Here is a 14,574-nt window from a genome sequence, read left to right as displayed (position 1 = left end):
TTTAAAACCTCATTTTGGACATTAGAAATTTCAGTTATTGAGAAAAAATGGTGGTCTAAAAAAATTTCGAAAGCTTTTTCTGTGATTTGTGGAGAAAAGATAATAGGTAATATAGGGCCACTTAGTGGCATAATAGGTAAGAGTTACAGGTAAGTGTAACAGGTAAGCATGGACATCTTCACACTGGAATTTTCATAGGAAATGTTTACATAGCGGGTTTCAATGGAGCACATGCTGTAGGTAAGAATGTTACTATATTATACAGAGGGATGTTCATGACTCATAATTGGGGCATACAATAGGGAGGGTAGAGTTTAAAAACAGGATCTTGTGGCTACACCTATGAATGGCCAGTTTAGCAAAGAATCATTGAGAAATTTGTGCTTTAAAGACGCATCCAAATTTTCTGGCTACACAAACAATACATTTTCTTTGACAAATTGAAGAAGGCAAATTTAGAAAAATTGTGCTTCTTTTAAAATTGTATTTTCTGTTTTGGACCATATTTATGCCAGTGTTTCCCACCTTAAGTACTGAGGCAGATTCACAAATAAACAACCTCGCATGTGAGAAGCAGTAACAAGCATGTAGTATGTTCCCAGTGAAAGGTTTTGTTTTATAAGAGAGCTTTTGTATTCAATATACTTCGATTTAAATTTACATTACTATATACGGCATCCAATGCATATGTCAATATGTCAATCATGTTTGCAATTTGATTGGCAGCACCTTCCAAACCCACGACCTCCACCACCTAGAATAACAATGGCAGCAGGCGCATGGGAACACCATCACTTCCATGTCACACACCATCCTGACTTGGGACATATATTGCCATTCCTTCATTGGCACTGGATCAAAATCCTGGAACTCTCTACTTAATAGCATTGCGGGAGTACCTTCACTACATGGACTGCAGCATTTCAAGAAGAAGGCCCGCCACCACCTTCTCAAAGACAACTAGAGTTCGGTAATAAATCCTGGCCTTGCCATTGACACCCACAACCCGAGAATGATTTTTTAAACAATAGCAAAATACTGCGGATGCTGGAAATCTGAAATAACAACAGAAAATGCTGGAAACACTCAGCAGGCCAGGCAGCATCCATGGAGAGAGAAACAGAGTTAACGTTTCAGGTCGATGACCATTCATCAGAACTGGATCTGTTACTTCTCTAACTTTTTCCAGTTCTGACGAGGGGTCATCGACCTGAAACGTTAACTCTGTTTCTCTCTCCACGATGCTGCCTGACCTGCTGAGTGTTTCCAGCATCTTCTTTTGTTATTAATGATTTTTTATTATCTAAAAGGAAGAACATCAATAAAGGAGCAGTCTGATTGTCACCATGAGCATTCTAAAGGAAAGATTTCCACCCACCAAAAATTCTCCTTGCCCCACGTTTTCAATCTACTGTTTAGAAGCAGGAACCTGTGACTGAGTAAAGAATTCTATTTTCCCAGATTCACGACCTATTGATTACAAGTAGCCACCTTTAATTAGGAGGCAATCTGGGGTATTCATTATGGTTCCCTTTGTGATTCCCATTGATTCTGAGTGGGTTCCCCTAACGACCAGGTGAAAGTGTAAATACCTCTGCTTAAAAAGAAATCAATAACAGAAGCAGGTGACTCACAATCTTCCCTAATTTACTACTCATTGATCACGTAAAGACAGGATAGACAAATTACAAGAGCTCCCATGACTGGAGGAGTCCTTACTTTCTCAGGCAGGTTATCCATAAATAACAAATAGGCCCGCTAAGTAAATTAGTGAACAAAATGAGGGAGTTGAACTAACATATGCTGAGAGGAAGATTGAAACAAGGTTACAGCCAAGATCGGACGATGATTGAACAGGCTGCAACCAGAGCCAATATGGCACTGATTCGGTATAGATTCTTGCTTTTTCTACCTTTCCGAGCTACAGTGACAGGCGGGGCAGCAAGTCAAGGAGTCCACACTATGGGGTAACTGGAGGAAGGATTTAAGGCACAGAGAGTTCAATTATAGTACATAGCTGAGGGTCTCATTAAGCAAATTAAAGCCCGGGCTGGAGTTGGTTGAATAATAATTAAGATTAAGATTAAAATAAGCAAGAGAGCTCTAAACATGAAAATAATAACTTCTCATTAGAGGGTAATGAGGAATGAACTGGGCACAGGGGGAGCCAGCGAAGAATTTTGTCATTTAAATCTTAATTAAAACAGTTTTAAATTGGCCAATTATCTGTAGTAATACTTAAAACTGTTCACACAGATAACATTTGATTAAAAACAAGTTGCATATGACCGTTTAAATCTAATGTATAAAAATGTCACATGGGTCTATAGGGCCGACTCTGTGATCCCGGGCTCCTGTCAGGGAGCTACACTTGCAGGAAGCGTATTGTGAGTGCACACCTCTATTTTCCAGCCACTCATATTAAGTGAATGGAAAATCTCAGGCTTCTCGCAAAACACTCAGTGATTGCAGAATCAGCCTGTATGATTAATTTTCAATCATAACAATAATTATAAGTATTTATTGATTAGTGGATCTCCTTCTTCATGGATTCAAAAAAAACAGTGATCCGGAGTTTGCGGTTGTAATGACAGCGAAGCTGTCAGCGTTCGCCGTCATTACGCTGTGAAACTGACAACAACTTCTGCCGCCTGCACAGCCGCAGTTAAATGCGGAAATCCAGAAGTTGCTGTCAGTGATTCCCTGCTCCTCCACAAGGTGCACTGTTGAAGTCCCCACAGACGGCAACCTTTAGAAATCAATTGAACTGACATGAACTTCTCCTTTTACGCTGTAATATCGCTGTTAAACCACCACCCCCCTCCCGAAAAAGTTAAGCACGGTGGCATAGTGGTTAGCACTGTTGCCACACAGCGCCAGGGACCCGGGTTCGAATCCGGCCTCGGGTGACTGTGTGGAGTTTGCACATTCTCCCCTTGTTTGCGTGGGTTTCCTCCGGGTGCTCCGGTTTCCTCCCACAGTCCAAAGATGTGCGGGTTAGGATGATTGGCTATGATAAATTGACCCTTAGTGTTAGGGGGATTAAATACGTGGGGTTACGGGGATAGGGTGGGATATGTGTTGGTGTAGGGGTTACGGGGATCGGGTGGGATATGTGTCGGTGCAGGCTTGATGGGCCGAAATGGCCTCTATCTGCACTGTGGGGTTTCTGTGTGATTTCTGTGTGAAATGAGGTGCAACTGGGTTTTAAACAGTGTATTGAGTCATAACTACTGCTGAACAACCTCTCTGGCTCTGAAAAACGAATTTTATATTTGTGGAATGTCAATTTTTCCATTACGATAAAAACGCCAGAAATTCGGGTCCCCACGGGTGAGTACGCGCTGGGTACTCACGCGTAGGCCCAACGAAAGTGTCGGTTTCGTGCATGCACTGCGCATGCGCGGGAAACCGGAACTTCCGTTCCCTTAAAGGAAGGGGTTCACAGGTCGAATGCATGTGCCGGAGAGGCAGCACGTACGCCTGGAACTTCCGGTTTTTTTGCAGGTTTCACTGGGAGGGTGTCTCCAGCAGCTACACTTTTAAAAAGCAGTCACAAGGCCTGCTTTTAACAAGGTAAGTGGTGAATTAAGTAAAATTAAAACATTTTTTCCACAGGTTTATTATTTTTAAATACTTTAAAGAAAGGTAAGTTTATTTTTAGCCCTGTTAAAAACTGTAATTAATTTTTTCAAAAATTTAAGTTATTGTTTAAAATAGTTATTTCGTGTAATTTATAGTTATTTTAAAAATGTGATTTAAAAAAAAATTTATTTGAAGTTTTAGTTATGTTTTGGGGCCGAACTCTATTCATAGATTTGACAGGTCTTCCTGTCAAATCTATGAATAGAGATTCCCTGCTCTGATTGGCTCTCCATGGCCCACGTGATCCCAGGGGATGCTTCAAACTAACTGCACCCCGGGATACGCAAGCACTGCGCGCCAGCAGTTGGAGCAGGCCCAGGATCGGAATCCCACGTGGGCCCACAGCACAATGGCCGGCGCGGTAGGTAAGTGCAGGTCGGGTTCTTGCACCCTGGGAAGCCTCCGACCCGAATTTCTGGCCCCATAGGTTACGCACTGGGTACTCACGCGTAGGCCCAACGAAAGTGCTAGTTTCGTGCATACACTGCGCATGCGCGAGAAACCGGAACTTCTGTTCCCTTGAAAGAAGGGGTTGACAGGTGGAACGCGTGCACTGGCGAGGCAGCGCGTGCGCATCGAACTTATGTTTTTTTTGCAGGGTTCTCTGGGAGGGTAAGTCTCCAGCAGTTACGCTTTTAAAAAGTAGGCTCAAGGTTTGCTTTTAACAAGGTAAGTGGTGAATTAATTAAAATTATAACATTTTTTCCACAGGTTTATTATTTTTAAATACTTTAAAGAAAGGTAAGTTTATTTTTAGCCCCGTTAGAAAATGTAATTAATTTTTTCAAACATTTAATTATTGTTTAAAATAGTTATTTCATGTAATTTATAGTTATTTTAAAAATGTGATTTAAAAAAAAAATTATTTTAAGTTTTAGTTATGTTTTGGGGCTTATAGTATTTATAGGTTTGACAGCTCTTCCTGTCAAATTTATGAATGAAGCATTCCCTGCTACCATTGGCTCTCCATGGCCCACGTGATCCCAGGGGATGCTTCGAACTAACTGCGCCCCTGGGATATGCAAGCACTGCGCGCCGGCAGTTGGATGAGGCCCAGGATCGGAATACCACGCGGGCCCACAGCTCAACGGCCGGCGTGCTAGGTAAGTGCAGGTTGGAGGTTTGCACCCGCGGGAAGCCTCCGACCCAAATTTCTGGGCCGATATTTCACCTTCCACCTTAATCCCATGTGTATGTCCCAATCTTTATTTCGCTCTCTGTAAAATTTATAAAAAGTGAAGGATAATCAGTGTATTTTACTTCCTGGTTTGCTGCCTGCGAGAATTCTTTACTATGATTGCCTGCTTGATGACATCACTGTTGCTGGACACTGGAGATCCCCCAGAGTTGGCACCAAAATCAAACTAACGTCCGGATAGGTGAAATCGATGCCACAGAGATCACTAGATCTTTGTGGGCAGCTTTCTTCAAAATCAGCGGCGAGCGCTGTCCCTTCGCCGCTGACTGCAAAATCCGAGCCATTGAAAATGGGTCACTCACTTAATGCAATCAGACATCTAAATCTGTGTCCTCAGTGACTAGAGTTACAAAAATAAATAAATGTCTCTCAGGCTGCTGTGCCTTGTTATACAATTAGAAACAATAGAAAAGCATCAGAAATATAACAAATATACAGTATATTGCATTACATATTCATATTAGAACTATATACGATACATGAATTTAGAAATATCTAATACATCCAGCTAACTGTGTCAAATGGTGTAATTGTATGAAGCTGTATCAATTTCTATATAAATATCAATTGACTTGAATTCTTTATTACTAGTAACCACACTAGTAGGATAAGAAACTTAGGTTAATGCTAAGTCTGTGTGTTATATTGAGAATTACTACACAGACCACAAGAGTAAATTTTAACAGGTCTTTACTGGTTGAAGGTCAGGGCGGAACTGCCCAATAAATCATTACACAGCACTTATATACCGGTGTGGTCACCACCGGTATTACAGTATACAGCAGCCAAGATAAAGTAGTGCAACCCTTAAAATAGTTCTCTTAAAGGTGGAACGGTTACATACACTACAATCCTCCCTTTTTAGGTTAACAGTATATCTTCCCATTAAACATAACATCATAACATATATACACAACTTAATGTAAAAACAGTTCACAGATTCAGTCTCTCTGGAGGCTTCCTGACTCGGTCCGGATAACGCCTCGGTTGTGTAGTAGTTTTCGGTGGTGTAGTAGGTTCTTTTGGCAAGGTCGATTCGGCTTGAATGTCAGTGTCGGGTTCATCTGGTTCCAGTATCACCGGATCGGAGGTAGATACTATGGGTATCTCTGCTTCATCATTAGGCATATAGAGTTGTGGTGTAGGTTGTCCCTTTTCGGATGACGCTATGATCTGGTCAGCATGGCGCTTTATTATGCTTTCACCAATGTCCACGGTATACATCAGCGGTCCTAGTCGTGTGCAAATAGTTCCAGGCTGCCATTTCTCGGTACGGTAGTCCCGGGCCAAAACTTGTTGACCTATCTGGAAGGTTCTAGTTGGCCTTTCATTCATGCCTTGAAATTGCCGGTTCTCTACGTCCCTTCTGATGTTTGGCTTGATCAAATCCAGCCGGCATCTTAGTCTTCTATTGAAAAACATCATGGCGGGAGTTTGGTTTGTGACCGCATGTGTTGCATTCCTGTACGCCAACAAGAAGTTATCTACCTTATGTTGTAGATTTATGTCTTCATTACCCATGGCCTTTATGGCCTTCTTGAAGGTCTGGACAAACCTTTCAGCTAATCCATTGGTGGCGGGATGGTATGGGGCGGACGTGTAGTGCTTAACCCCATTGTTTTTTAAGAACTTCCTGAATTCTTCGGACACAAATTGCGGTCCATTATCAGAACAGATCTGTTCTGGCAGCCCATTCCTGGCAAATATGGTCCTTAATACTGTGATGGTTTTTTCCGTGGTGGTGGAGGACATCTTTATTACCTCCGGCCACTTGGAGTGTGCATCCACCGCGATTAAGAACATTGAGTCCATAAATGGACCAGCAAAGTCGATATGTACCCTTTGCCATGGAGATGAGGGCCACTCCCATGGATGCAGAGGAGCTTGTGGTGGGGCGTTTTGGACCTTCTGGCATCCTAAACAGCTCTTGGTCATTTCTTCGATGTCTCCATCGATACCTGGCCACCACACGAACGCTCTGGCTAGGTTCTTCATTTTCACTCCACCCAGATGCCCCTCGTGAAGCTCCTTTAGCACTTTTTGCTGGAGTTTGGGTGGAATCACCACTCTGGATCCACACATCAATGTTCCTCGGCACACTGACAGCTGTTCTCTTCTTTGCGAAAATGCTGGCAACAGTGGTTCGCCATGTGCTGGCCATCCCTTCACCGTTAAATCGTAGACTCGTGAGAGAGTCGGGTCATTTCTTGTTTCGTTTTCGATCGTAGAATTTGTTACTGGTAGACATTCCACTATGGTTGAGTGGAACATCTCCACTGGGTCCACTGTAGGCGCCTCTTCTACCGTTGGCAACGGTAGGCGTGATAACCCGTCAGCATTCCCATGCTGTTTTGATCCTTTGTATTCTATGTCATACTGGTGTGCCCCTAGGAAAAGGGACCACCTCTGTAGCCTTTGCGCTGTCATAGTGGAAACGCCCTTTTTAGGGTTGAATATGGATACCAACGGCTGGTGGTCTGTCAGCAGTGTAAACTTCTGGCCCTGCAGGTAATGATGAAACTTCTTTACTCCCCACACCAGGCTGAGAGCCTCCCTATCTATCTGAGCATAGTTGCGCTCAGCGGAGGTCAATGATCTGGATGCAAATGCGACTGGCCTTTCCGAGCCATTTGGCAACTTGTGTGAGAGTACTGCTCCAATACCATAAGGAGAAGCATCACAAGCTAAACGAATAGGTAGCGTTGGGTTGAAGTGAGCCAACACTTCCTCTGAGGTGATCAATGTCTTGCTTTTGCGAAAGGCCTTCTTACAGTCCTCACTCCACTTCCATGGTACTTCTTTCTGCAAAAGAGCATTCAGCGGGTGCAGCACCGTGGATAGATTTGGCAGAAACTTATGGTAATAGTTAATCAACCCTAGGAACGATCTCAACTGGGATACATTTTCCGGAGCGGGAGCCTTCACAACCGCTTTGATCTTGTCAGGTGACTTGTGCAGCCTCTCCTGGTCAATGATATGACCACAGTACGAGATCCGTTCCTGAAAGAACTCACATTTCTGGCGATTAACTCGAAGGCCATATTCCTTCAACCTGGTGAGCACCAGTTTCAAATTTGCAAGGTGTTCCTCATCGTCATCTCCTGTAATCAGGATATCGTCCAAGTAACATTGAGTGCTTGGAATTCCCTGTAATACCTGCTCCATGGCCCTCTGCCAAATTGCTGGAGCCGAAGCCACTCCAAAAACCAGTCTATTATATCGATACAAGCCTCTGTGCGTGCTGATTGTGAGATACTGGCGCGACTCTTCCTCAACTTCCATCTGTAAGTACGCTTGCGCCAGGTCTATCTTGGTGAAGCGTTTCCCGCCAGACAATGAAGCAAAGATATCCTCAATCCGCGGAAGCGGATATTGCACCGTGTGAAGCACCGGATTAACTGTGATCTTGAAGTCTCCACAGATGCGGACCTTCCCCGGTTCCCCTGGCTTGTTACTCGATGAATGCTTCATGACGGGAACAATGGGCATGGCCCACTCACTCCAGTCCACCTTAGACAGTACTCCTGAACGTTCCAGCCCTTCCAGCTCAGCTTCCACAGCAGGTCGTATCGCATACGGTACCGGTCTGGCTTTGAAAAATTTTGGGATTGCATGTTCTACAATCTTGATTTTTGCCTTAATTCCTCTCAGTGTTCCCAGCCCCTGTTGGAACACCTCTTTAGCCTCATCCAATATTCTGGACAATCGTTCAGGTTTGACATCTTTTTTTCCGGAATCTACCATTATTGCGCTTAGGGAGTGCCAGTCCATATTTATTTTCCTGATCCACTCCCGCCCCAGAAGTGGTGGACCTCCCTCAGGTAGTACATATAAGTCCATTCCTTGGTGTTCTTTGCCCTTGTGTATCAGCTTGACTTTTATCTTTCCGATGGGGTATACTTTTTGCCCCGTGTATGTCTGCAATACTATCTCCGTATCCCGTAGGGGAATATATTTGAATAACTTTTTGTAATCTTGCTTATTCATGACCGTCAACACCGATCCGGTGTCCAATTCCATCTTCACTTGGACTCCTGCTATCTGCAGTGTGACCCAGATAGTTTGTCGGTCAGCTTCCTTACTCACGTTGTGAATTCTCAGACTACCCAGTTCCTTGCTGTTGGAGTCTGAATCCGAATTCTGTTCATCCGAACTCTTCTCAGCCACCTTATGTACCTTTCTGCACTTTTCCTGTGGTGACTTTTTGTTGCTGGTCTTCTTTCCTGACCGGCATACTTTAGCTATGTGACCAAGCTTGCCACATTTTCTACATTCCTGGTTTTTAAACCAGCATTGGTTCTGATCGTGTGTTGTCTTCCCACAACGATAACATTTCGTTGTACCCGAAGCCATTTGATCTACGCTGAGTACCGCTGCCTTCAGCTGCATTTCCGCAGTGCCTCTCGCTGCGGCTTCGTGCGATGCTGCAATAGTGACAGCCTTATCAAGTGTAAGATCATTCTCTTCAAGCAACCGCTTTTGTGTTCCTTCTTTCGACAATCCACACACGAATTTGTCTCTCAGTGCCTCTGTCAGGCTTTCCCCAAACTGACAGTATTTCGCTAGCTTGCGCAGTTCAATTAAATACTCCGCGTTGCTTTCCTCTTTCAGTTGCGTTCTCGCATAAAATTTAAATCGTTCTGCTAACATCAGCGGTGTGGGGTTCAAATGATTCTTCAGGACAGCAACAATATTAGTGAAAGTCTGATCCGCCGGTTTAGCTGGTGATAGAAGATGCTTCAATAGCCCGTATGTCTTCGCACCCATTGAGTTTAGTAAGGCTAGTGCTTTATCTTCATCTGATATTTTATTTGCCTTACAATATATCTCTATGCATTCTACATACGTGGCCCAATCTTCAACATCGGGATCGAAATCGTTGATGTTACCACGCTTAGGCATCCTCGTGATCTTCTTGAGAAACAAAAGAATTTTTTTTTTTTTTACAAAATGGCGGTTTCCCGCGCTTGTCTTCTTCCCCCGCCTCTGAAAATGGCGGCTTCCCGCGTTTGCCTTTCTCCCCCGCTGGCTGTAATGGCAATTGCCGATTTGCTGCATTCGCCCTCCCCCAGCGGTTTCAAATCGTGCCTCCCAGCCCCTCTTGCAGTCCGATCCTTTCCCCCCCGGCTGCGGCTGAGTTCTCCGCGGTTTTTTTTATTTTCTCCCGCGCCTTACGCTGACCTGGTCGCTGCGCCTCGCGGCCTCGGTAGCTGCCCGGCCTTTTTCACCGGTCACGGTCGAGCTCTCTCTCGACGCTGTTGCGTCTCCCAGCCCGCTTGTAGCCCGGTCTCTCACGCCGGCTGCCTTTGCTATCACCGCGACTTCTGTGCCTTACGCTGCCCCAGTCTCAGCGCCTCTGGCCCCGACTTCTGTCCGGCTCTTTTCCCCGGCCGTGGTCGAGTTCTCCGCCCTTATATCCTCCGTTTTTTTTTGTTATTTTCTCCCCTACTCACAGTCAACGTGGCCGACTTGCTGCTCGTCGCTGATCGGCTTACCCACTACCGTGATAGAAGGGATGATCACTGCCTGTTGCTGATGGAAGGCTTCGTGTCAGAATTCTTCCGTTGCTCTGCAGACCCGAGTCTTCTCTCAGCAGAATGATGAGGGCGGATGCCTCCTCTCGACGCCCGTTAAACTGCCTTGGATGTATCTCTGCCGCAGGGTAAGATCGTAATCGTCGCCACTGTTAAGTCTGTGTGTTATATTGAGAATTACTACACAGACCACAAGAGTAAATTTTAACAGGTCTTTACTGGTTGAAGGTCAGGGCGGAACTGCCCAATAAATCATTACACAGCACTTATATACCGGTGTGGTCACCACCGGTATTACAGTATACAGCAGCTAAGATAAAGTAGTGCAACCCTTAAAATAGTTCTCTTAAAGGTGGAACGGTTACATACACTACAGTTAACACACAAAAACGGACAGTCTTTTTAGCACACACTCAGTTTCGGAGCCCAGACAGGCCAGTTGCATGGGTATCGATAGAACATGCAGATGTGAATTAATATTTCTATAGCTGGTTTCTGACAAATAAGAGTTTAGTATGTTAATTGTTTAAACAGCCAAGCTTTTTATTTCTGCGTTTCTGAACTAAAGGGCTTCCTCAAGAAGTCGTCCATAAGCATTGTCTATGTTTGAATATTGCAATCTATGCAATTAAAAGTGCTAATTTGTCAGTGTTTTGTGTTCCGATGGGTCTTCACAAGCTCCGGAACAGGATAGTTCAAAGAATCAAAACCAGCCTGGATTCTGTTTGGCAACTGTATCCAAGTCCTGTGGGACAGGTCTGGGTCAATGACTGGCTGTAGTCCTTCAATTGACAGCTCTGTGGCTGGAAGTTTCTAATATAGATTTATAGAATTTCACAGCACGGAAGGAGGCCATTCAGTCCATTGCACCTTGAGCACCTCTATCAGTTCTCCTTGTAACCTTCTTTGTTCTCCACATTACTAAAGCCTCTCATCCCTGGTATCACTTTAGTAAATCGATTCTGCACCTTCACTGTAGCCTAAAGTAAGACATCATATTCTACCTGAGGGCTAACCAATGATTTGTATGGGTTCAGCAATACCTGTTCACTTTCATGCTCTACCCATATTTACAAAACCTGAAGCCCCATATGCTTTTTTAATACAGTTTTATCAGCTACTACTTTTAAAGATTTGTGTATTGAAACTTTTCTGCATCTCTACTCCTTTTAAAGTTTCACCATTCAGTGTGTATGTCCTCTCCTTATTCTTCCTCCCAAAATATATCACTGTGCATCTCTTCACATTAATTGCCATTTGACATCTATCTGTAAATGTTGATATATTTACACATAATATATAGCAATGATCCCCCACTGACTTCTGATCCCATACTGCCACACTCCATTTAATGTTCCTTAATTGTATCAACAAACTACTATGCAGCACCTTATTTAATGCTTTTTGAAAATCCATATACACAACATCCATGGCATTTCCATTGCCACTACACTCCTCATCAGCCTTGGCTCAGTGGTAGCACTCTTGCCTCTGAGTCAGAAGGTTGTGGGTTCAGGTCCCATTCAAGAGACGTGAGCGCATAATCCAGGCTGGCACTTCAGTGCAATACTAATGGAGTGCCGCACTGTATCCGGAAGATTCGCGGAAACGCCGGAGAAATGGCGGACAGGCCGTTTGAGCCATTGCTGCGGATCTTCCACAGAGGTTACAATGGAGAGCTCCCTGGAAAAATTCACTCCTCTATGTCCTTTTGTATTTCTTTGTTCTCTTCTTCATAATTTACCTCTATCACCCACAAACTTGGATATTCTCCCTTTATTCACAAATCAAGTATTGACCCATAAGGGACATGACTTGTCACTGCCCACTCTAAATTTTATCCCACCTCTTTGCACATTATCTCCAAGCTTATACCCTATTCCAAGCCAAAGGTTTGCCTCCAATTTCATGCATCTCAATTTTAGCTAGTTATCTCTTGTGCAGATCTTCATTGAATGCCGTCTGAAAATCCACGTATATGTCATGTAGTGAACCCTTTCATCTTCCATCACGGTAACACTTTTTTAAAGTTCGTCACATGGCCCACCTTTCAAAACACAAAATCTGGCTTAGAATCCCTACCACCAATGGAAAGAGACTTTCATCTCCACAGTCTGAGCTAAATTCAAAGCCAATTTCCACAAGTGAAAGAACATGGTTACAATCCACTGATTCACATTGCCTAAAAGTTTCTAATTACAAACTCAGCAAATTATTTAATTGCTAACTATTAATTGGGCCATGGTGTTGCCCAACGTCAGTTCCTTAATATAAGTTTATATACAAGTTGGCAAGAGTTGGGAGAGATATATCAGAAACATGCTGTAAAGATCCAGCCAGTGGCCAGAGCCAGGAACTACATTGTAACAGTTGACATAGCAAAATTGAATGACAAGTGGTGAGGCAGCAATTTACAGTGGTAAACATTGACACAAAAGCATGACGAAAAATTGTAACTACAAAAAGTAAGGTTATGAACAGAAAGTCCCACCTTATGCAAGATTTTTAATAATAAAAAAGCTTCTTTAAAATGAATTATGCTGTCTTCAAGATGGAAAATTTGCATTGAGCATCAAATTCTCTTATGTAAGGTAGAATATATGCCAATTATAGTGTAAAGTTGCCTCTACTCTGCCCCGATAGTGTCTTTTAATCTCAATCTCAAAAGGTTCTTGATGCATTGTGTCTATAAAGATAAGCTTACCATAACTTGATTTAAAATGAGAGTTCTACATTAAGATTGAAATTCGGTGGCGCCCCGTTTGGCCTCGCCAGGGCGCCGGAAGTACCGCCCCAGAAGGAGTCGCGAGCGCCCGCCGGAAAAAGAGCCCGGCACTGAGGAGAAGTGCCGGGCTCTTGGGAGACAGCTGGCACAACGCTGGGGGGGGGACAGCGGCGCAAAGAGGTGCTGGCAGGCGGCCAGCAAATAAAATGGCCGCCCCGCACCTCAGCGCCTCTACCGCCACAGGTAGGCCCCCCCTGAACCGGTCGCAAATTGCGACCAGCGTTACAGCGGGGGGCGCTACCAAATTTGGCGATCGGGGTGGTAGCAGGGCGCTGCGCACACCGATGACGTCATCGGTGGCGGCGCAGCACTACCGGCTAACGCCGCCATTAGCACGCCGCCATTAGCGCCCCGCTAAATTTCGCGGGAGGCGTGGCCAGTGGCGCTAACCCCACTAAGTGCACTGTTTGGGCGCTAACTGGTGGCGCAGCCCACCGAATTTCTAGGCCTTAGACTGTTAATTTTCCCATTTTCCACACCAGCAACCTGATGACCTGTTGGAAAAGGACTACTAATTTAATGCCAAATTATGGACAGTTTTGCACATATAGGATTACTTGGAACTGGATTGAAACGCAAATTAATTTTGTTCAGAACTATCAGACAAACAGATTTTCATTCCATCAACCTGGATTAGATTCAAATGCAGGATTCAGTGTTAAAGGATAGTGTTCCAAGCCACTATTTTTCAGTGCAGTTTGAATTATAGATAAAGTTTGTGTAGAGTACAAAGATGGTATGGTAGTACAGTGCATTGAAAAACCAACAGGCTCTGTCACAGAGAGGCAAGCTGCATGCTCATCCTGTGATTCCTCAGATGATGTATCTAGGATGTGTATGCCTGAAAATGACAATGAGCAGAAGCCTCTTTGCGAAGGAGGGAATATCTTCTGAAGCTGAGTGAGTTTGTGTCTTTGTGCCACTCACATATACTTATTCATTATCCCTAGTTTTATTCTTCCCCCCTCGGCATCCCTGTGTGCTCACACCATTTTTTGGCCAAGAAACTGTGTTAGCAACCTACAACCAACCCTGTGCTTATGAGGTTCCTTAATTGACTGCTAGCAAGTGCCTCAGTGTGGTCCAAGGGGTGGGGGTGTTGTTGTTTGCAGCACATCGGAAAGTTGGCGAGGGTAAACAGAGTGCTCCCAGACCCCTGTTCCTGCCCAACTCAGAGTAATGCCAGACCCAATCACCTTCCCTATCTATTGCTGTAATAGTGCAACCCACCACAAGTGGGCTCCAGCTTCCCTACCCCTGCCATGTCTCCCAGTGCTGCCACGCTTCCCTTCCCTGAATGATGCCAGGGACACAGGCGCCAACCCTCCACTCCATCCTGGCTTCAGCCCCAAGCTCCAATTTCTCTCTTGGCTGTGCGTGTTGCAGCAGTTCCATCACATCCAGTTCCCACC

This window comes from Somniosus microcephalus, chromosome 17, assembly GCF_052327205.1.
Source record: "Somniosus microcephalus isolate GS21.2 chromosome 17, FLI_Smic_1.0, whole genome shotgun sequence".
Taxonomy (NCBI): Eukaryota; Metazoa; Chordata; class Chondrichthyes; order Squaliformes; family Somniosidae; genus Somniosus; species Somniosus microcephalus.
Note: the sequence above shows the minus strand (reverse complement) of the source record.